The sequence below is a fragment of the Callorhinus ursinus genome, unplaced genomic scaffold (assembly GCF_003265705.2).
Source record: "Callorhinus ursinus isolate GAN/ISIS: 27379988/994484 unplaced genomic scaffold, GSC_fseal_2.0 scaffold4, whole genome shotgun sequence".
Taxonomy (NCBI): Eukaryota; Metazoa; Chordata; class Mammalia; order Carnivora; family Otariidae; genus Callorhinus; species Callorhinus ursinus.
Genome location: NW_027397066.1, coordinates 147,731,473 through 147,751,606, shown reverse-complemented (window position 1 = coordinate 147,751,606; position 20,134 = coordinate 147,731,473). Strand labels below are relative to the sequence as shown.

The window sequence follows — 20,134 nt, the reverse complement described above, 5'->3', positions numbered from 1 at the left end:
GGGGACACTGTTACAGTCATTTGAGAACATGTGCAAAGCAGCAAAAAAAAAAAAAAAAAAAATGCGAAATGCAATTTGAGTTGCCTACACGCAGACACAAGAGGATACTCTGTCTTCCCGTTTCTACTCTGACAACCATAAACGGTGTCCTTTTCATAGTCTTTTTAGGGCCATCTTCTCCTCAGTTTTGTGCTTTTTGTTGGTGATTTCACTGTTTGAATTGGCTCCCAAGCCTGCTGCTGAAGTGCTGTCTAGTGTTCCTAAGTGTGAGAAGGCAGTGCTGTGCCTTCTGGGGAAAATAATACATGTGTTCGATTTCTTCCTTCAGGCATGGGTCCTGGTGCCGCCGGCCATGAGTTCAATGTTACGATTCAACAATACACGTTAAACAGGGTGTTCTTAGACAGAAACACACATATATCCAGGCTATGTATTCATCTGCTGAGGCTCACAAGAACCTCACCCTGTTTCACCCTAGGAGCAATGTTTCTGTATTCCTAACCCCGTGTTCACAGTGACTTGATAGAACACAACCACCTTGATAACAAGGATCGACTGCATAGCAAAATACACACGGACAGAAATTCAATTTCACCAATAAGGACAGCTACAAAAAGTCAGCTATAAAGTTTGTCACTCCTTTGCACTGCCCACTCTACAGGGGAAGCAAGATGGGTGGATAAATTTCTGTTTTATGGGCAAATGCTGCTGGCTGCATTGTGACTCAAAGTAACTTGCAAAGATTTAAGAGACAGAGACCATCACATTCTCTCAGTTAACATTAAATTTACGCTTTGAAAACAATTATTATGCTAGAGAATAGGACTTTAACCGGTAGGGTTATTAAAAAGTCAGAGTAAATCAGGAACATTCTGTAAACTATTCAGGGATGCCTTATATAAAAAATGTGCCCTGAAAATTACAGGAAGCTGCCAAAAGAAGAGAGAGAAACAGAAGAGAGAGTGAGAGATAGAGAGGTCTTCACCACCGAGCAGTGGTAGTAACCAAGAGCCAGCCACTCGGAAACGAGTCTGTTGCTCAAACCTACCCTTGAAAGGACAGCGTCGCCTCCTGCTTAAATGACAGTCTACACTATAAAGAGATGTTTAGAGGTAAAAAAAAAAAAAAATAGGGCTAAATTAGAAAACATATTTTTAGAAACGATGGTGTTTATTATTATGAAATATTTACATACTAAACCCTACAGCCCTGATGCATCTTCATATTTTCTTCACTTCTCTTAATGATGCCAATTATAGATTCAATCACCCAGTACTTTTGAGCAAGTGGTTCTTTATTGTGTGCGGACATTAAGGACCCCTTTTATGTTTTCTCACTGTCTTTGGGATTATTCCTCCTCTTAAGTAGTAGAATGTGGGGAATGAAAGACCAAGATGAGGCTGAACACCATACACCTGGTACGAGGAGAGACCTATATAGAAGAAAAGAGCTTCTGTAGGTTTGTCTATGCCACACCAGGGACAAGGGTGGCTTCCAACCACTGGGACCTCCAACCCGAAGGGCTCACGTTACCTACTGTGTTATATGCCTTTATGTTCTTTATCACGTTTCATCCTCACAATACCTTTATGGGCCAAGCATTTTATCCACATTTGTTAGAAGAGGCAAGCAAGGCTCTCTAAATGTTAGTTATCATTCTTTTCAACTCCGTGTGGAATCCCCAAGAGGTCCCTTGGGTGCACTCAGGAACTCGGTACTCTCGGGTACCACGTAGTGCCTCTTTTCTCCTCTAGCTCAGGATCACTGCGGGTGGGGGGTGCCCTGCTGCGAAGAGGCCTCGGCTTTTGTGAAGTTAGTCCCACTGCTGCACCTGCTATAAGGCAGGGCCATGTTGAAGACACTTGCCGATCCGTGCCAAGGCCATAGTTTTTTGTCACTGCAGAACCCACTGGGCGGTGATCTGCTACCAGCTTTGACATACCCTCAAGTATGGGAATCTGTTATCCCAGAGTTCTACAGACATTCTAGAGAAAGGTTCTTTCATAGTCTCTCCCTGGTATTTGGGGATGAATGAGCTCAGGGGCCAGGCAGGGCGCATGATCTATAAGTGACAGGCACTATACAAACGTTAACACGAAGCCTCTGCTCTGGGACCACTCAGGGGCCTTTCTGCTCTCTCCTCATGAGGCTTCTTCCAACTTAGATTTAAGCAGAGACCCTTGCTGCAAACAGTTGGGATTTTATTTTTTTTTTAAGATTTTATTTATTTATTTGACAGAGAGAGACACAGGGAGAGAGGGAACACAAGCAGGGGGAGTGGGAGAGGGAGTGGGGATTTTAAATGCCTACATTTAAAGAGAGAGTCACTTTGAAATTGATAACATACTCTCCCCTTTTGTTTCTGAGTAAAAAATGTTACTACTATAAGAATGTCTCAATCTTCAAATGACTACTCTGATATACAGACATTCCTGCTCATTCCCCTGCTGCGGCGAAATATCCCAGAGACTTGGAGGCACCTCTGGGAGCCACATAATTCTGGGTAGTTGCTTACTTTTTGGACTTCTGGTTCCTTGGTCACAAAATGAGAAAACAGTATCAGTGAGCTCTCTGGCTCTATTCTGCTCTAAAATTTTGAGTCTATGAAATAATGTATTATGAGCAAGGCTCTGGGAGTGTCCAAGCCATGCCCTTTAAAAGTTGCCATGTGGTTCCGAAAGTGCAATCTCGTGCCCTTGGCTCCCATCCGTTGTGATCAGCAGTTCATCTGGACCATCTGAGGTGTGAGAGGGAAGCAGAGATTTGACCGCAGGATGGCAACGGACGAGGCAAAACCATGGATGGGAGTGTGCGGGGCCTGCAGGTAACCCCCATTCGCTTGAGAGGAGTAGGAGAAATAAGGGTCCACCCCACCATCACTCCTGCCAGAAACAGCACATCCTTGCTGCCTCGCTGGTGTCAGCAGGGTGCTAACCATGCCGTGAGCCTTAGATCACACAGAAAAGGCTACTGAGGCCCAAGTATAAATCACAGAAGGAGGTTTAGGGAGCGATGAGCTTACAGAACAAGTTTTTTTTTTTAATATTTTATTTATTTATTTGAGAGAGACAGAGACAGTGAGAGAGAGCTCGAGCAGGAAGGAGGGGGAGAAGCAGACACCCGCGGAGCAGGGAGCCCGATGCGGGGGTCGATCCTGGGATCAGGACCTGAGCCGAAGGCAGACGCCCAACCATCTGAGCCACCCAGGTGCCCCCAGAACAAGTTTATGTTCTCAAAAGTGTGGCTATAGGTACATAAATGGATGGGAAAAGAACTTGACAAATATTCAGCTGCCTCTGCAATGTTAGAACGGGAAGTTTTGCTTCTTGGTCAGTGTGCCAAAACGGGTTTCCTCTCCTCCCTGGAGCTGACACATACAATGGTTAACAGGGGGAGTCATTGTCACAGCAGGACTCTATCCGAGGGACACCAGCAGGGCTGAACTTGGCAATATAAAATGACTGATTGTCTTCTAGCTAATCCATTCTGCTCTCCTTCCTGCTCCTGGGGAAACCAAAGAAGGGGGAGCCTGGTATCCTGGCAGCCAGTCTGATGCTCTCTCTGCCAGGTCGGGCACAGCGTCGAGGGGCTGGACATCAAGGGCAAGTTTTGCCAAACGTGCAAACTGCTGACGTGCTGGAATCAAAGCAGTGCTTGCCCCTGCTAAGTTAATAGATACCGCATCTATTGTTACTTTCCAAGAAGAGTTGTCATGCCTGGCACCAGCCCAGAGCTGCCGGGCTCCTCGGCTCTTCCAGGAAGAAGAGGCAGGGCCAGAACAGAAAGCTCTCTGCTAAGCCGAAGTGTGAACAACTGCGCACCAGCTGCTTGCTGGCTGCTTCTTCTATGCAGCTCTTGCATCTAGAGAGACGTTGCCGAAGACCCAGGGGAGACTGGAGAAACATAGAAAAAAGTAATTTTCAGATGGAAGAGACCCTGGAAGATGTCTAGGGGTTTCCAAACTGCATTAAGGAGCCCGGGGTTTCAAGGAGGAGCACAGATCCAAAGCACAGAGTCACGAAGGAAGTCATTTGAAGAAAGGATTCTGGGGACGGCGTGGCTACACGAGTTAAACACACTGAAAACTCCTTTTTACAGATGTGGAAACTGAGACTCAGAGAGGACTATGGGGAGGGTTTCCTCAAAGAACTCATACTATATACGAAGATAGAGACATGCGAATCAACAACCTAGGTGTGTACACACACAAGGCATGTTATAATAGACACTGACTTAATTCGACTGTCTTGTAGAGTTGGCTTTTTCTGATTTTATTGTGTATCTGCTTAGTTTCACAATCATTAGAATGGAAATAATAAATGCCTTCTGACCACTCACATATTCTATGAATCTTTTTCTTCTGAAAATGGAAGGGTGGGGTAGAGTGAAAAATAATCAAAGCACCCCCCCAAGTTGCTATATTTTCCTTATTAAAAATTTGGTCCTGGGGCACCTGGGTGGCTCAGTCGGTTAAGCGTCTGCCTTCGGCTCAGGTCATGATCCCGGGGTCCTGGGATTGAGCCCCGCATCGGGCTCCCTGCTCAGCACGGAGTCTGCTTCTCCCTCTCCCTCCGCCTGCAGCAACCCCTGCTTGTGCGCTCTCTCTCTCTCTCTCTCTCTAGGTCAAATAAATAAAATCTAAAAAAAAAAAATTGGGTCCTAAGACTAATTTTAACTTTATAACAATTATTTTGTCTATATAAACAATACATATGATAAAAAACAAATAAAATACCATTTGGGGGGGGGGTCTAGGAATTTGCTACAGAGGAAGGTCTTGAAAGAAACAGCTTTGCAGATATCCCAAATGAGCCAGCAGTTTGGAAGCTAACTTTGGTTATCTGTACAATGATCAAAAATTGTCATGTTAATACTACTGGTCTCATTTTATGACGCACCTGCATGATGTATTGATATTCTAGTACTAGCTCCAGACTTCAGTAAATCTAAGTAACTTTTGGGCACTCTGCTGTGAATTCCTGAAATATCAAAAATGAGCAATACAAAAATATTATTATAATAAAGTACCTGGCCAATAAATTATTGAACTTCGAATCCTTAGGTTTGAATGTCTTTTTACTCCCACAAGATCCTTTCTGAATCATTTAAATTATTATAAGAATAAACTACTCCAAATTTGGAGGCTGGTTGCATCACACCATTTAAAAACATTTCTGTCTCAGGAATATTAAGGCTGGCCATTTTTTTTTTTGTATTGCTTTATCCATCAGTCCCGTTAATTAGTCTAGTGATAGGATCTCATACTATCAGGTCATCTACCCTTCTGCAGATGATCTAGCACTTTTTGTAATATAAAGTTCTTCTTTATCAGTTAATTAAAATAGGATCCAATTAAATTTTGGATCAGGTAAGCATCTTAATTATCTAAATCATCACTAACCATGGTATCTGGTGTAATTACCAATGAATCAGGTATAAGAATTCTAACTTAACTTTGTAACATTATAATTTGTCAGTGATCAAACTGGAAGACTGAAGACAATTTTTTTCTTAAGCCTCATTTTTATTATTTATCTAATTTATTCTAAAATCTGTAACAGTGGTGCTCAAAGTATGACCCACAGATCCCTGGGATTCCCAAGACCCTTTCAGGAGCTTGATTAAGTCAAAATTATTTTCATGATATTAAGAGCTTAATACCTTTTTCACTGTGTTGATATTTACTCTGATGGGGCAAAAGCAGTGGTGGGTAAAACTACTGGTGCCCTTGGACAAATCAAGGTAATAGCACCAAAAGGTACTTGTGTTGATGGTATCCCTTATCGTCACACACTCAAAGCAAAAACAATGCCATCTACACTGAATGTCCTTAATGAATCAGTAAATCTTTCTTGATGAAGATTTATTAATTTTAGGGGCACCTGGGTGTCTCAGTCAGTTAAGCGTCTGCTTTCGGCTTGGGTCGTGATCCCAGGGTCCTGGGATCGAGCCCCGCACTGGGTTCCCTGCTCGGCGGGAAGCCTGCTTCTCCCTCTTCCCCTACTCGTGCTCTCTCTTTCAAATAAATAAATCTTTAACAAAAATTTATTATTTTTATTAAATCCTGCCTTTGAGTACACGCCTTTTTAATATTCTGTGAGATGAAATGGGAAGTATGCAAAGAGGATTGCTGCTCCATCATGATGGTTGTCTCAAGGAAAAGCGCCTGTATAGTTGAGTTCTGAGTTGAATGAGCCAATTTTTTCATAGAATGAAATTTTTGGTTGTTTGGCATTTTCTCAAATGTGGACAAAGGGAGCCTGTCACTTTAAGGAAAACAGCTGACATCACTTGTTTCTGATGATAAAACTTGAGGTTTCAGGCAAAACTTAGAATTTTGGAATTATGACAGCTTCCCAGGAGTTAAAACCCTTTCTGATAAGAACTGATGATGATATATGTAATGAAATTGTCAATACTTGGAAAATCTGCATTACTCGGGATATGAACAGGTGATGTTACATCATTCACAGGGAAAAGACTAAAGTGCAAGATGGACTAACAACAGAGTACTAAAGGTATAGCTACAGATTCTACATCGCAACTATTTTTCAAAAACTTCTTTGGGTTACGTTTGGGCACAGTATCAAGGAAGAATATCCACAATTATCTGAAAAGGCTATTAAAAATACTCCTCCTTTTCAATTACATATCTGTGAGAGGACAGATTTTCTTTATTTCAACCAAAACAACATATGGGCATAGACTGAATGCACAAGTAGATATTGGAATCTAGACACCTTTTAGAAGCCAGACATTAAAGAAATCGGTAAAAATGCAAAATAATTCTACTCTTAACATACATTTTTTTTTCATTTTGGAAAATTTATCTTTCATAAAATGTGTTAACATGTAATGAATGGGTTTATCACTACTAACTGAATAATTTAAAACTTCTGCTTTAATTTCAATATGGTAAATTTTGATAGATACGTCCCACATAAAAGTCTAATAATTTGGGACTCTTAATAATTTTTAAGCATTTAAAGGGGACCTGAGACCAAAAGGTGAAGAACTGCTGGTCCATAGATTCTGAACAGGCCAAGTCACTAAACAGATATTTTGTTATAGGTTTTACCTTTTCATAATTCGTCCTGATAATTGCTAATACATAACTAAAAGATCACTGCCTTACAATGGTCCTAATAAGTATAAAATTATCTTCGTAGGTTAATAACACAGGTATTGTCAGTATTTATTACTTAGAATGATTTCCCTCCCCAACAAGTATTAGTAATTGTCCAGATTTAAAAAGTGGGGGGTGGAATAGAAATAGGAGATAATTCAAGAGAAGAATGGGTTGAATAACTTCGGATAAAGTTTAGACAAAATGCACTCAATTTTGAAAACGTCATCAGTGGCCACCACTGACTGAAAGGTGGGTTTAAATAAAAGGCAGGGGTGGATCTTTTTTTTTTTTTTTAACAGTGGAATAAAGGGTGGCTCCATGCATTGCACCCCCAGTATTTGTTACACGGAAAAAAAACTGAAAGAGATATCCACGTATCTATGAATGATTACTGTAATGCACTGATATTCTGCCCCAAAGTGGCCTGAGACCCATGACAAAATCTTCCACTTCTCCTAACTTCATTTTACCAAGGATCAGGTCTTCCTATTTCTTTGGCTCATGCAATCAATCTGTGCTTATTCTTTTCCATGATGCTACAAATCCCATCTTTGTTCTTTCCATCGTATTACCAGCACCCTCACCCTGCCTATTGAAACATTACCTTGACTGACTTCTTAGGGCAGTGATTCCTAATCAGGGGAGGTTTTGCCCTACCTGGCAAACTCTGGAGATATTTGTTGTTGCTATCACAGCAACCAGGGCCAGGGGTGTGTGTGCTCCTGGTATCTAGTGGGTAGACTGCAGAGATGCTGATAAACATCCTACCATGCACAGGACAGCCCCCACGACATAGAAGGTGATGGCGCTGAGACTGAGAAACACTCTCTTAAGGGCAGAAAAACATTCTGCAATAATGAGATAAAAAGTCTTTGCCTGGGGCACCTGGGGGGCTCAGTCGGGTAAGCGTCTGCCTTCTGCTTGGGTCATGATCCCGGGGTCCCAGGATTAAGTCCCACATCGGACTCCCTGCTCAGCGGGGAGCCTGCTTCTCCCTCTGCCCCTCCCCCTGCTCCTGCTCTCTCTTGCTATCTCTGTCACACTCTCTCAAATAAATAAAATCTTTAAAAAAAAAGTCTTTGCCTTTTACCTTTTCCTAACTTTCTCCGTTTTTCTTTTTCAGAAAGTTAACACACTGTAGTGTCCTCTAACATACCCCCTTTGGCCATTAGTTTAGCATCACTAACAAGGCAACATGCTCTAGAAGCCCTATTTTGAATCTCAGTGCCACCATCTTATAGTTATGTGACCTTCAAATTACCTACTTCTCTGAGCCTCAGGTACATCACCTAAAAACACAGTGGGAAAAATATGCACTGTTTCAATATGGTTGTAAAGATTGGAGATAGTGTATTAAAGCCCCTGGCACACTGCCAGACATATAGTAGGTGCTCAATAAAGTGGGAAATGATGCTATTGATCCTGTCATTTACTGAGGCCCCTCTGTCTTCATTACCTGCTGTATCAGAGAAATAAGGGAGCAAAGCACCATCACAGTGACAGAGTTAATTCCGTGGAAGTGGTAAACATAGCTTATACTGCATTTAAAGTGACTGAGAAGGGGCACCTGGGTGGCTCAGTCATTAAGCGTCTGCCTTCGGCTCAGGTCACGATCCCGGGGTCCTGGATTAAAGCCCCGCATTGGGCTCCCTGCTCTGCAGGAAGCCTGCTTCTCCCTGCCACTCTGCCTGCTTGCTGGTTTTCTCTCTCTGTTAAATAAATAAATAAAATCTTTAAAAAAAAAAATAAAGTGACTGAGAAATATTTCCCAAAAAGCCATATAAAAAAAGTAGAAATAAATGCCCTAGGGCTGGAACCTGCCCTTCTGTGTCTTTCCAGGTCTATGGCATATGTCCCCAGGCACAGCCTTAATTCCAACCCATCCTGCCCCTAGCCCTAACGTCCGGCATCTGACGGCTGTTGAGGCAGAGGCTAGCATATACGACAGAAGCTAGAGAAGGTTATAAAGCAGTCAAACCCAATCTAGGCTGTTTCACTGTCTGCCTGGCAGACTCTTCTTTGCTTGATTTTATTTTTTTAAAAGGTTATTTATTTGAGAAAGAGAGAGAGAGAGCGTGCACAAGCTGGGGGGAGGGGAAGGGGCAGAGAGAGAAGCAGATTTGGAGCCTGACGTGGGACTTGATCCCAGGACCCTGGGATCATGACCTGAGCCGAGGGCAGACACTTCACCGACTGAGCCACCCAGGCGCCCCTCTTTGCTTGGTTTTAAGTAAGACTGACTACCTGATGCTACTTTCCCAGTAAGCTGTGCTTTACACACGCCTCACAACAAAAACTTTCAGGAAAGAGTTTGTCTTCCTTCATTGCTCCTTTCCCATTCTCTCCTCTCTTCCTAGGGAGGGACCCCGCCAGCAGGCCTGCAGCTGAGCCTGTTGTGGCTCTGGAGGGAGCTCCTGCCTCACAAAAGATGAAACACAGCAGTCTGCTGTTCACATTCGCTTCTGCTGAAGACTTTACAACTCCTTTCTTTAAAAGTGACAGCAGTGCATCTCCAGGGTCGTAAGAACATGCAGTTTAGATTCTCAAATCGTTCTCTGGAGGCTTTTATCCTGTTTTTTGATTTGCTCACTGGGACCTGCTATTTTGGAGAATGAGCGGATATTTTCCTTTGGATTAAAATGGCATGGCTCATTCTAAAGTAAGTTACTAGGTTATTAAAAATGAGATTTTCCTCCTACACACTGACTACATTTTGGAGAGTGGACTCCTGCTGCAGGGATGCCATGAAGAGGAGAGCAAAACTACAGGCCATTTCCTAGATATTACCAAACCTAAACTGTATTTTAACATAATTTTAACTCACGCAATTTGTTTGAACTTTCTACTTTTTAGCATGTTCACCTTACAATTTGCAAGAATGATAAGAGTAATTCTATTTGCAACGTATCAAGTGCATTGTTTTTAAATATTCAGCTTAAAGTGAGCAAAGGTAAGTAACTTACAAGTGCACTCAAGAAGTTGTACAACAAATTATTCATCTTACTACTTTTACAATCCTTGCTTATGAAAAGAATTGGTACTGATGATCCCACTTTACAGCTCTCCCCCAAGGACTTGTCTCTACCATGGGAGAGCTGTCAAAAATTGCCCCACAGATTGAGGAGTGGATGTCAGCCTGAAACTCAATCAAGAGGAAGGAAGGCTTTGACCTGGTGCAACCACTTTTGAAGACTGCCATCTCTCCCAGATCCTCCTTTTTGCTTTTCTCCAAAACGAGTCCTTTCTACTGGATATCCCAGAGGTACCTGCATGTGTCCATGTGGAAGGGTGAGGCTGTCACCTCAGGTTTTTACAGCCAATCACGACAGTAATAAGACCTGGCTCTAAACTGGCCAAAGTCTCCCCCAAGTGTGTGGCCCAACATGAGCACTATCTTCCAGAATGGTTGCAGGGCTTCCGGAATAAATAGGGGGTAGGGTTCTTCCTTTCCTTAAATGTTTGTTCATGCTTGGTTTAACAGTTAACCAGATTCATGTACATCATTCATCTTAAATGTGGAAAACATTATATTATGACTTTGCAGTCACACTATGCTCCTATGTCCACAAGTTTGGCTCTGACTACCACTCAGGTACAATACAGACACTTCTGCTACAATGCCATATAGAGACAGACAGACAGACGGACAGGTAACCTCCTGGCAAGCCTCTGTTTTGCGAAATTATGTATTTAAAAAAAGAAAACAGGACTTAAAGGAAAAATAGGGATAGGACCAGACCACTCCAAACTTAGGGAACATCGAGACCAGAACCCTGAGGAGAACAAAATCAATCAGTACAGCTAAAATCACCACTGACATTCACAGGCCATTCTGTGCAGCCCTTAAACCCGGAGGCTTATGTTTTCCCTCCTGTAGGTCCTGGGGGACATTTGCTTCTAATACAGAGCAGCTTCGCCAAAATGAAAAGTCTGATCCAGAGGTACCCTTCTTCACCAATCCATTTCCTCTCAGCTTCTCTGGATGCCCTGGGCAGCTTCCCCAGAGTGCTTAATATAGTCTAGTTAGTGCATCTTGAAGCCACTACAAACGCCCCCCCCCTCACTTTCTTGAACTAAAGAAAAGTACTCCTGCAGCACTGTCAGCTTTTTTCTTAAGGCCTTCATAAATACATTGTCAGGGTCACTCTGTAAGAAACCTTGCCCTTGATCACTTCCAAACACTCACACTCAGGAGGAGATGTAGGAACCTTCAGCATGTCTGCACGGAATTGATACCATTCCACAAACACACAAGAGCTGATATGCATTAAGGGAACACACAGAGGAACAAACAGGCTGTCTAATGGTCCTGGCTGCCTCTGCTTGTCTGAGCTGCTAACTTACCAGAGCAGGTCGTGCCAACCCCTGGGGGACGGGACGTGTGTTCAGGCACCCACATTGCACTGTGGCATGCCTGGGTCTATGTCTGCAGCTCTCCTCGGGAAGGGATTCATAACCTTGTAGCAGAAGACAAGGACTAAACACTTTGAAATGATTGTGAGCTCCAAAACTGAGATGCTCTAGAAGAGGGTACAAAAAACATCCCTTAACTTCCATGGCAGTGCTCCTCATGGGTGGGAAACCTATCCTAAGGAGGGGGAAAAAAAAAAAAAGAGTCAAGATTTTCCTTTCCCTGAAATTGCCTGTCTTTGGGGTGGGATGTTATGGGATAGCTAATGGTGCCTCTCTATTTTTCTAACTAGCCTGCGGGGAACTTACTCTAAATTCCTGGTGGGGGGCGGAGCACTTGAAAAAAAACAAAAATGAGCCACCTGAGTTTATAATTTTTCATCAGGCATACCTTATACTTTTATAATGCTGGTGGTGGGGATGGAGGGGCAGATAAAGGCAGGGGAAATGAAGCTAAGTCCCTTTTCAATAGAGCAACTTGGAGAATGACTAGAGAATGGGAAGGACTTTATCAACCAAATGAGGTCTTGGGCAGGAGAAGAATGTTTCCGCCAAGGGAAATGAGCCATCCCAGAATACTATTAAGGAGAGCGCGGCACGCCAGATTTACTGCTACTCTGCTCATGGTGGCTTAGAGCGAATTCCCTCTATTTCCAGTGTTTGTAGGCTCACTTTATGAACGTGGTACCCTTCTCAACTGCTGTGGAAATTGGGATGACCTATGTTACCCCCGATCTCTGTAATAATTCCACTTTGGAGTTTTCTCAGTTATGGGGGCAGAGCTGATTTTTGTTTAAGGTCCTGACTGACAACAGGAAACGTATTTAGCCAAAGTGCAAAGTGTGTGTGCGTGTGTGTGGGAGTTCATTATGTGTGTGTTTAGAAGAAAAGGAAAAAGAGAATCTGGGCATTAGAACACAATTTATTTTTAAAGTTAATCTGGAAAACCCTTGAACTCACAAAAAGTGGCTTCTAAGAGCAAAAATTTTCAAGCCAGTGGGACAAAAAAGAAGCAATATGTCCATCATGGGTCATCTGAAACCAATTTCAAATGTGCTTCCTACAGATTAGATCTACGGTTGCCAAACTGTAGTTTGAAAAAATGAGACGTATCTTGGGCCAGCTGTGAGAGAAAAGGACCACGGATTAGTAACTGTGATCGGTGCAGTCTGGATGGGGGCCACCATATATTCTGATGATAGAAATTAGGATAAAGTGCTGAAATCCACTTGCATGTACATGATTCACATATATATGTGTATATCGGGTTTATTCCTTATTCTAATAATTTGTTTTAACCTCTGATGACCAGCTCAGAGTTTTAGTTAGCTCTAACTGAAACCTATGGGTCATTGTAGAAACTGAAATTTATAAGGAACCCTATACCATTTCAACTAAATAAATGTTTTGAAAATAGCATCTGTTTTATAAATTATAGCACTATATATAAACAAAGGTATCGAAGAAAGCCTTTGACACGAATAGAGAAAAAAAAAAAAGCTCATGATCACAATTCACCTTAAATAAGAGTGTAAACATGATTATTTTGGTATCAGGTAAGAAGAGAATTGTCTGATATATAAGGCATGAGTGTAAATGTAAAATTTCTTTTAAAAAAACCTTCAATTTCCCACAGACAAGCTTAAGAAAGTTATTAACAATTAATCATATTAACATTTGCATAGCTCTTAAATTTTTGGAGCACTTTAACATCTGTTATTTCACTTTATAAATGCAACGAAGATAACTTCCAACAAAATAAAAATGCAATCAGTGTGTAGGTAGGAGGAAAGGTTAAATATTCAAAGTGGATGAATTTGCTCAACAAGTCAAAATATTTAATTCATTTGTTTGAAACAAAATAGCTTGGATTATATACCTCTGATTGTCTGTCTTCTTGGGCAGAAAAAGGGCAAGAATAATTTCTATGTACTTGCATCAGTTAGTTCACGGCAGGGGAAATAAAATCTGGAGCTTTATTTGAAGAAAATCTACCATATTCACAAACAGATCATTCCACCCTTCCCCACACGCAGGCTCCCCATCCTGCTGGGTTCTGCATAAATTCATCTAAAGCTGGGGAGAGAAGTGGTTTAGGTCACTGAGCTTCGTCGAGCAGAGCGGCTTGCTCCATCCCAACAGGCCTTTCCTGTTAATAGGGCCATTCTTTGTGTTACTGGCCTTCCAAGCACTGGATTTATCTTTGATTCCTCCTTCCACTCTACCAAGCTGCCAAGGCCTACTGATTCTCTTACTTCTCTTCTGTTCTCTTACACCGAGTCTCCCTTTTTCTGGTCCCGGAGCCTTCGCTGAAGCTCCTGCTCTAAAGCTACTCACCCTCCAACAGCTCTCCACCACCTAATCCATTCTCGACACCGTTACCAGTCTGATATTCCTAAGGTTCTCTGTGGAACCTTCGGTGGTCCTTTCCTGACCACCAATCAGTAGACTTTGTGCGTGGCCCTGTGGTCTTCCAAACATGACCCGACTTATCCTACCAATATCTCTACACATACTGATCCAAGTATATACTACACCACTTGCTTTTTTCCTAGTAAACTGCCTGTCTTTATATCTTCTAAACCTGGAAATCTTCTGGGAAGATCCTACTTACCCTCCAGGCTTCAGCCCTGATGTCCCCTCCCTCAATCTTGTTCCAACTCCTTTAACTTCATGTGTCCCTCCCCGCTCTGAACCACATCATTTTGCTCACCCCTTTCCTATGACTCTTATGTTATGGATTTCTTTCCCTTCTCCCCAGGGGCAGGTGGGGAGCCCCCTGAAGGCAGGGACTGTATTTTGTCAACCGATAGGTTAGCACAATGTATTGCTTATTGGAGACACTCGATATCTGTTGAACTGTGAAAAAAAACTGTATGTGTTTTTTTATAGGAAATTGTGTGTGAAGGCAGGTGAAGTCATTCTTGGATCAAGTTTCTAAAAAAGAAGTAGGCCTCCAGTTCACTCAAAATACAGTTACTCACTCTTTTAACAAGCAATCAACAGCCAGTAAATTACTCAGCCAGTGCATGCAATTCAAAGCTGTAACATACATAAGTGTGAGTCATGTTGGCAGCTGGGCAGCTCCATCTTGCTTCTAAGGTAGAGAACATTCATCTGGGAAGACTATGGCACAGCCACAAGAACAAAGAAGTTAACCACAGTGTCAGACGTCACATCTGCACCAATAGCCCCAAAGACTGGTTTCCAAGCTTGGCAGATGGCTCATTTAAATGTCTGATGGAGGGGTGCCTGGGTGGCTCAGTTGGTCAAGTGTCTGCCTTGGGCTCAGGTCATGATCCTGGGGTCCTGGGATCAAGCCCTACATCAGGCTCCCTCCTCAGTGGGGAGCCTACTTCTCCCTCTGCCCCTCCCCCACCCCCACCCCCCGCTCATGCGTGTGCTCTCTCTCTCAAATAAAATATTAAAAGAAAGAAAATCATAAGGAAGAGAAAATACATTTCCTATACTGGAAGAAAATGTGTGTATAAGTGAACCTGTGCAGTTCGAACCCATGTTGTTCAAGGGCCGGCTGTATAAATGTCAGGCCCGGCGAAGAGGCTGACTTTGCTTTCGGGCAGAGGGAACAGCAGGAGCGTGCGGGTAAAGGGGGGAGCGGTGGGGCAGGCACGGAGTGGGGAGAGAAGCAGAAGGAGAGGTCGGAGAACAACGGGGCCAGATTGTATAGTGGCCTCCCTCTCCCTCTGCCTGCTCCCCCTGCTTGTGCTCTCTCTCAAATAAATAAAATCTTTAAAAAAATAAATGAATAAATGTCTGATGGATGCAAGAGAACAGGGCTGATAAGACCTAAATTCCAAAGCTGCCTAAAGTCAGCAACACCAAGCCGGTCTCTGGTGGGCTCTGTGTAGCATATTCTCCATGTGGGATGAGCGTGAGGGGGGCTGTATATGTGTGATATGGATGCATGCTATGTTTTCAATATGTTTCCAGTAAAAGGAGAGAAGTGCTAATAAGCATATTGGATAATATATAAAATTTAGGGATGTTTTATTTGTTGCTGGCCTTTTTATTTTAGATTAAATTCTTAAGACTATCCACCTCCTAATTTATGAATAACTCTACTTAGAAATTATTTATTCTACATTAAATTTTCAGTGTTCAAAGAGGAATTAAGCCTATCTCTCTCTCTCTTTCTTTTTAAGTATGAGAAAGAATCAAGTTTTAAAAATAATCTGGATCTGGGGCACCTGGGTGGCTCAGTTAAGTGACTGACTCTTGGTTCCAGCTCAGGTCATGATCTCAGGGTTGTGGGATTGAGCCCCATGATAAGTTCGGTGCTCAGCATGGAGTCTGCTGGAGATTCTGCCTGTCTCCCTCCCCCTCTGCTCGAGCACTCTCTCTCTCTAATAAATCAAATCTTGGGGGGAAAAATCTGGATTCAGTTTAAAAAAAAGTTTCGGGGGGCATCTGGGTGGTGCAGTCAGTTAAGCATCCAACTCTCGATTTTGGCTCAGGCCATGGTCTCGGGGTCATGAGATCAAGCCTTGCCTAGGCTCCGCACTGGGTGTGCAGCCTGATTAAGATTCTCTCTCTCCCTCTCCCTCTGCTCCTCCTCCCGAACGCTCTCGCACTCGCTCTCTCTCTCTTTCGAAAACAAAGTTTCTGGGGGTTATAATGTTTGAGTATTTTGAAGCATAAAAGAAAGAGTTTTCTCACTAGCATAAAAGTTTAAAGAGGGGCTTAAGGAGCATTTGCTAAGATAGTCTCGGGTCCTTTCGTCTGACTGGGGACATGTGCTTAAAGGAATGATACACAGAAACATGCAATATCCTACTTCTAAGTACTTATACAAGAGAAAAGAACATGGGACTTGATCAGCCTATGTGCAGCATGGAAGAAGGAAGGAAGGGAGGGGAAAGAGAAGGGGAAAGAGGGATGCAGTGAGGAAGGCAAGAAGAAAGGACGGGGAGAGAGAAAGGAAGGAAGTTATATGAGAGCAAGGAGGACTCAGAGAGACTGGGGGTTTGGGCGGCAATTGGTGTGTCTAAAAACCTTACCACAGGAGAGATAAGGTGAGATGATGAAGATAAGGCAGTGTGTGACATTTACATTTTCCAAAAAGCAACAGAGGACCTCAAAGTTAAACAGTAACTGAAAACATCAAAATTTTGACAAGAAAAGCTTTAAAAAATAAAAATAAATAAAATTTTGACAAGAAGGTATGTGACCTGAAGAAAGTACCACAGCAATAATAATAATAATAATAATAATAATAATAATAATAATAATTCAAGAACACTTAAGTTTCTAACCACCAGGCCTGTGACAAAAGACCTTTAGCCTATTACATCATTTAATTCCAATGCCAATCTGGGGAGACAGGTATTGTTAGACCCATTTTAAGGATTAGGTAACTGAGGGCTACAGAGGGTAAGTAACTGGTCTAAGATCTCACATCCGGTAATGGAGTCAAGGTTTGAACCCTAGCAGATTCCACTCATTCATTCACTCATTCTCTCAACAGATATTTACCAACTGGGTGTCAGCTACTGGAAGTAGCTGGTGAAGAAAACAGGCATATTCCTTGCTCCCAGGACCCTATCACTAAGTAAGAAAGACAGTCAATAAACAACTAAATAAGCCAATACCTATATAAATTGGATAAATTATAAAATTAGATATATACTATGAATGAAATGGCCAGAGAGCAGTATTAAAAAATAAAGCAGGGCATTACCAAATCAGACAGCATGGTTAGAGAGGTTCTACTAAGACCTAAAGAACGGGAAGGAGCCAGCCACAGGAAGGGAGAACGTCTCCAGAGAGGAGTGAAGAGCACACGCAAGGAGACCGGGAAAGGCCAGCCCAGCTAGAGCACTCTGAGTGAGGAGGCACAGTAACAAGAGGAGGTTGTCAAGGCAGGGAAGGGTCACGGCTGCTGCTTAGGAGTTTGGGTTTCATTTTAAGTGCCCTGGGAAAGCAAAGAATCGTTGTACATAAGCCAGAGTTGTGTGGTTCAGATAACCACATCGGCTTCTGTGGGAATACGGAGGAGGCGGAAGTCAAAATGGAGAAACCATGAAGGAGATCCTTGAGGGATTCCAAGAGAGATGATGGTGGCCTGGACTTGGGTGGTGGCAGTGGGGATGAAAGATCATGTCTCAGAAGTAATCTGAGACGTATTTTGGTGGCAGAAGCTAGAGGTCTTGCAGACAGAAAGGATGTGTGGGGTGAAGGAGAGAGAGACACAGAGGTGTGTACTTCTCTGTCTTGTAGGTCATTTGATTTTCTTAGCCTATTTCTTATATTGAAAAGTGAGCTAGATTTATATTGGTGTTTTTAATGATCTGTCTTTTATAAATAGCTCGTGTGCTAACAATCTCCATTTCTTCACTAAGCTCACCCACTGACTATAACATGGCACGGAGGCATATCACCCGGGGAAAGACCTATCTTGAGGTGACATGTGGTGGAAAGATAGGGCTTTCACACCAAACCACCCTGTGTTGAACCACAACTTTGCCATTTTGCTGAGCAAATACACAGACGTCAGAGCTCCATGCTTCAGACTACCTACACAGGTAAAAACTCCTCACAGTTTGGTTGTAAGAATTAAGTAAGAGAACCTATAGTAAGTCCTGGCACGTAGTAGAAAGGCAATACATGTTACTCTCTTCTTCTCTTCCCTTCTCAGTGATGAGAATGCCATCGACAGGTTCTCAGAGAACCTTCTGTCACAGAGTTAAACAGTATGTTTAAGTGCTGTATTTTAGATAACCAGGACACACTCCGGATAAGGGACTGCAGAGCCTCACATGGGTCCTAAAGGGTATTCGCGTGGCAGTTCTATCTCTGTAACAACCACCCTTCACTCCTGACTGGAAGGGCACAGGACACCCAGTTAAATGCAGGTTTCAGATAAAACAATTTTCTAAAGTATAAGTATGTCCCATACACTGTTTGGTATATATCTATACTAAATGTTTTTCATTATTCATCTGAAATTCAAATTTAACCAAGTATCCTCTATTTTTATTTGCTAAATTTGGCAACCTTATGACCAGGCAAGACTCTACTTTGAATTGGAATCAATTGCTCCCGGATTCCTCCTTCACAGTCCCTTGAGATGCTCTAACTCCCCTCATCATTGTGGTTCTGTACTTTTATTCCTTCTACTTTCTTGGCATATTTTATTCACCCCTCTCACTCTTGCCAATTGATATATGAATGACCAAAGTCTTAGAATTTAAGAAACAAAACAGATGAACATATGGGATGGGGAAAAGAAAGAGAACGAGCAAGAGAGAGAGAGAAGCAAACCATAAGAGACTCTTAACTATGGAGAACAAACTAAGGGGTGATAGAGGGAGGTGGGTGAGGGATGGGCTAGATGGGTGATGGGCATTAAGGAGGGCACTTGTTGTGATAATCACTGGATGTTGAATGTAAGTGATGAATCCCTGAATTCTACTCCTGAAACCAATATTGCAGTGTATGTTAATGAACTAGAATTTAAACAAAAATTTGAAAAGAAAAAAAGTCTATTGAGTAGCACTATGTTAGGTATAGAATCTTTCTTAGTGGTCATAAGGAATGCTCCTGTGGGGTCTCTATGCATGTGCGTAAAGGTGTTAACCTTTTAGGACAAAGATAATACTAACAATCCATCATCAGAATCCATTTTGAGAGTTTTCTAGTAGCACAGAATTAAATTTGCACCCATGTTAATGGAGGCTATTTAGATCCTATAGGAGTAGAATAGGTTATTAAATAAAATGAAAGAGAAAAGCTTTGAGTTCATTCAATAACCACTGTCTATCAAAAGTTAAGAGTTGGCAATCCTTTACTTTAAATCAAACTACATGAGGGGCTCCTGGGTGGCTCAGTCGTTAAGCGCCTGCCTTTGGCTCAGGTCATGGTCCCAGGGTCCTGGGATTGAGCCCCACATCGGGCTCCCTGCTCTGTGGGAAGCCTGCTTCTTCCTCTCCTACTCCCCCTGCTTGTGTTCCCTCTCTCACTGTGTCTCTCTGTCAAATAAATAAATAAAATCTTTAAAAAAAATTAAATTAAAAAATAAATCAAACTACATGAAAATAATTTGAAAGTTTAGGCCAGAGTTTTATCTGTTTGGGGATTCCTTTTGCATAGACCCAGCGAGTGCCGATTTCCAGGTGCAGTACTAAGAAAAAAAAAGTAAGGAAAACATCAAAATCTAGGTAACTATAGGAGCCATCTAAAGCAGCATTACTATTTGTTATTATTCCAATAAGACAGGGGCTTGATCCAGAATGAAAATCAGCACATCGAGAAAGTTTTGTTATTAAAAAATCGTCACTTGTACCAAACAAAGTATTTACTGGTTGGTTTACACTGTGGTACAAGTTCACATTCTCACTGTGGACTGGTAACAAAAGATTCACAGACCGGTGCCAGTCCAGGGACCACATCTGAGTAGCACTGATGTAAAAACCCCAGAATCTGGTATGTTATACCTTCAATCTAATGGCATAAATGAAGTGATCTCCTCCTTCTGGCCATTTTGCAGACCAAAGACCCTTTTTTTTTTTTTAATTTCCTTGAAATAAAGGCAAAAACATTTTCTCCATTCTAACAATCTAACCAAATACCTATCAA

General features: G+C 42.3%; 1 protein-coding gene across 3 annotated transcripts in view; it reads right to left on the bottom strand.

The window, feature by feature from the left end:
* The window catches only part of GALNT7 (polypeptide N-acetylgalactosaminyltransferase 7), a 148,584-nt gene that overhangs the window by 47,047 nt on the left and 81,403 nt on the right, over nt 1–20,134 (bottom strand). The window lies entirely within an intron of this gene.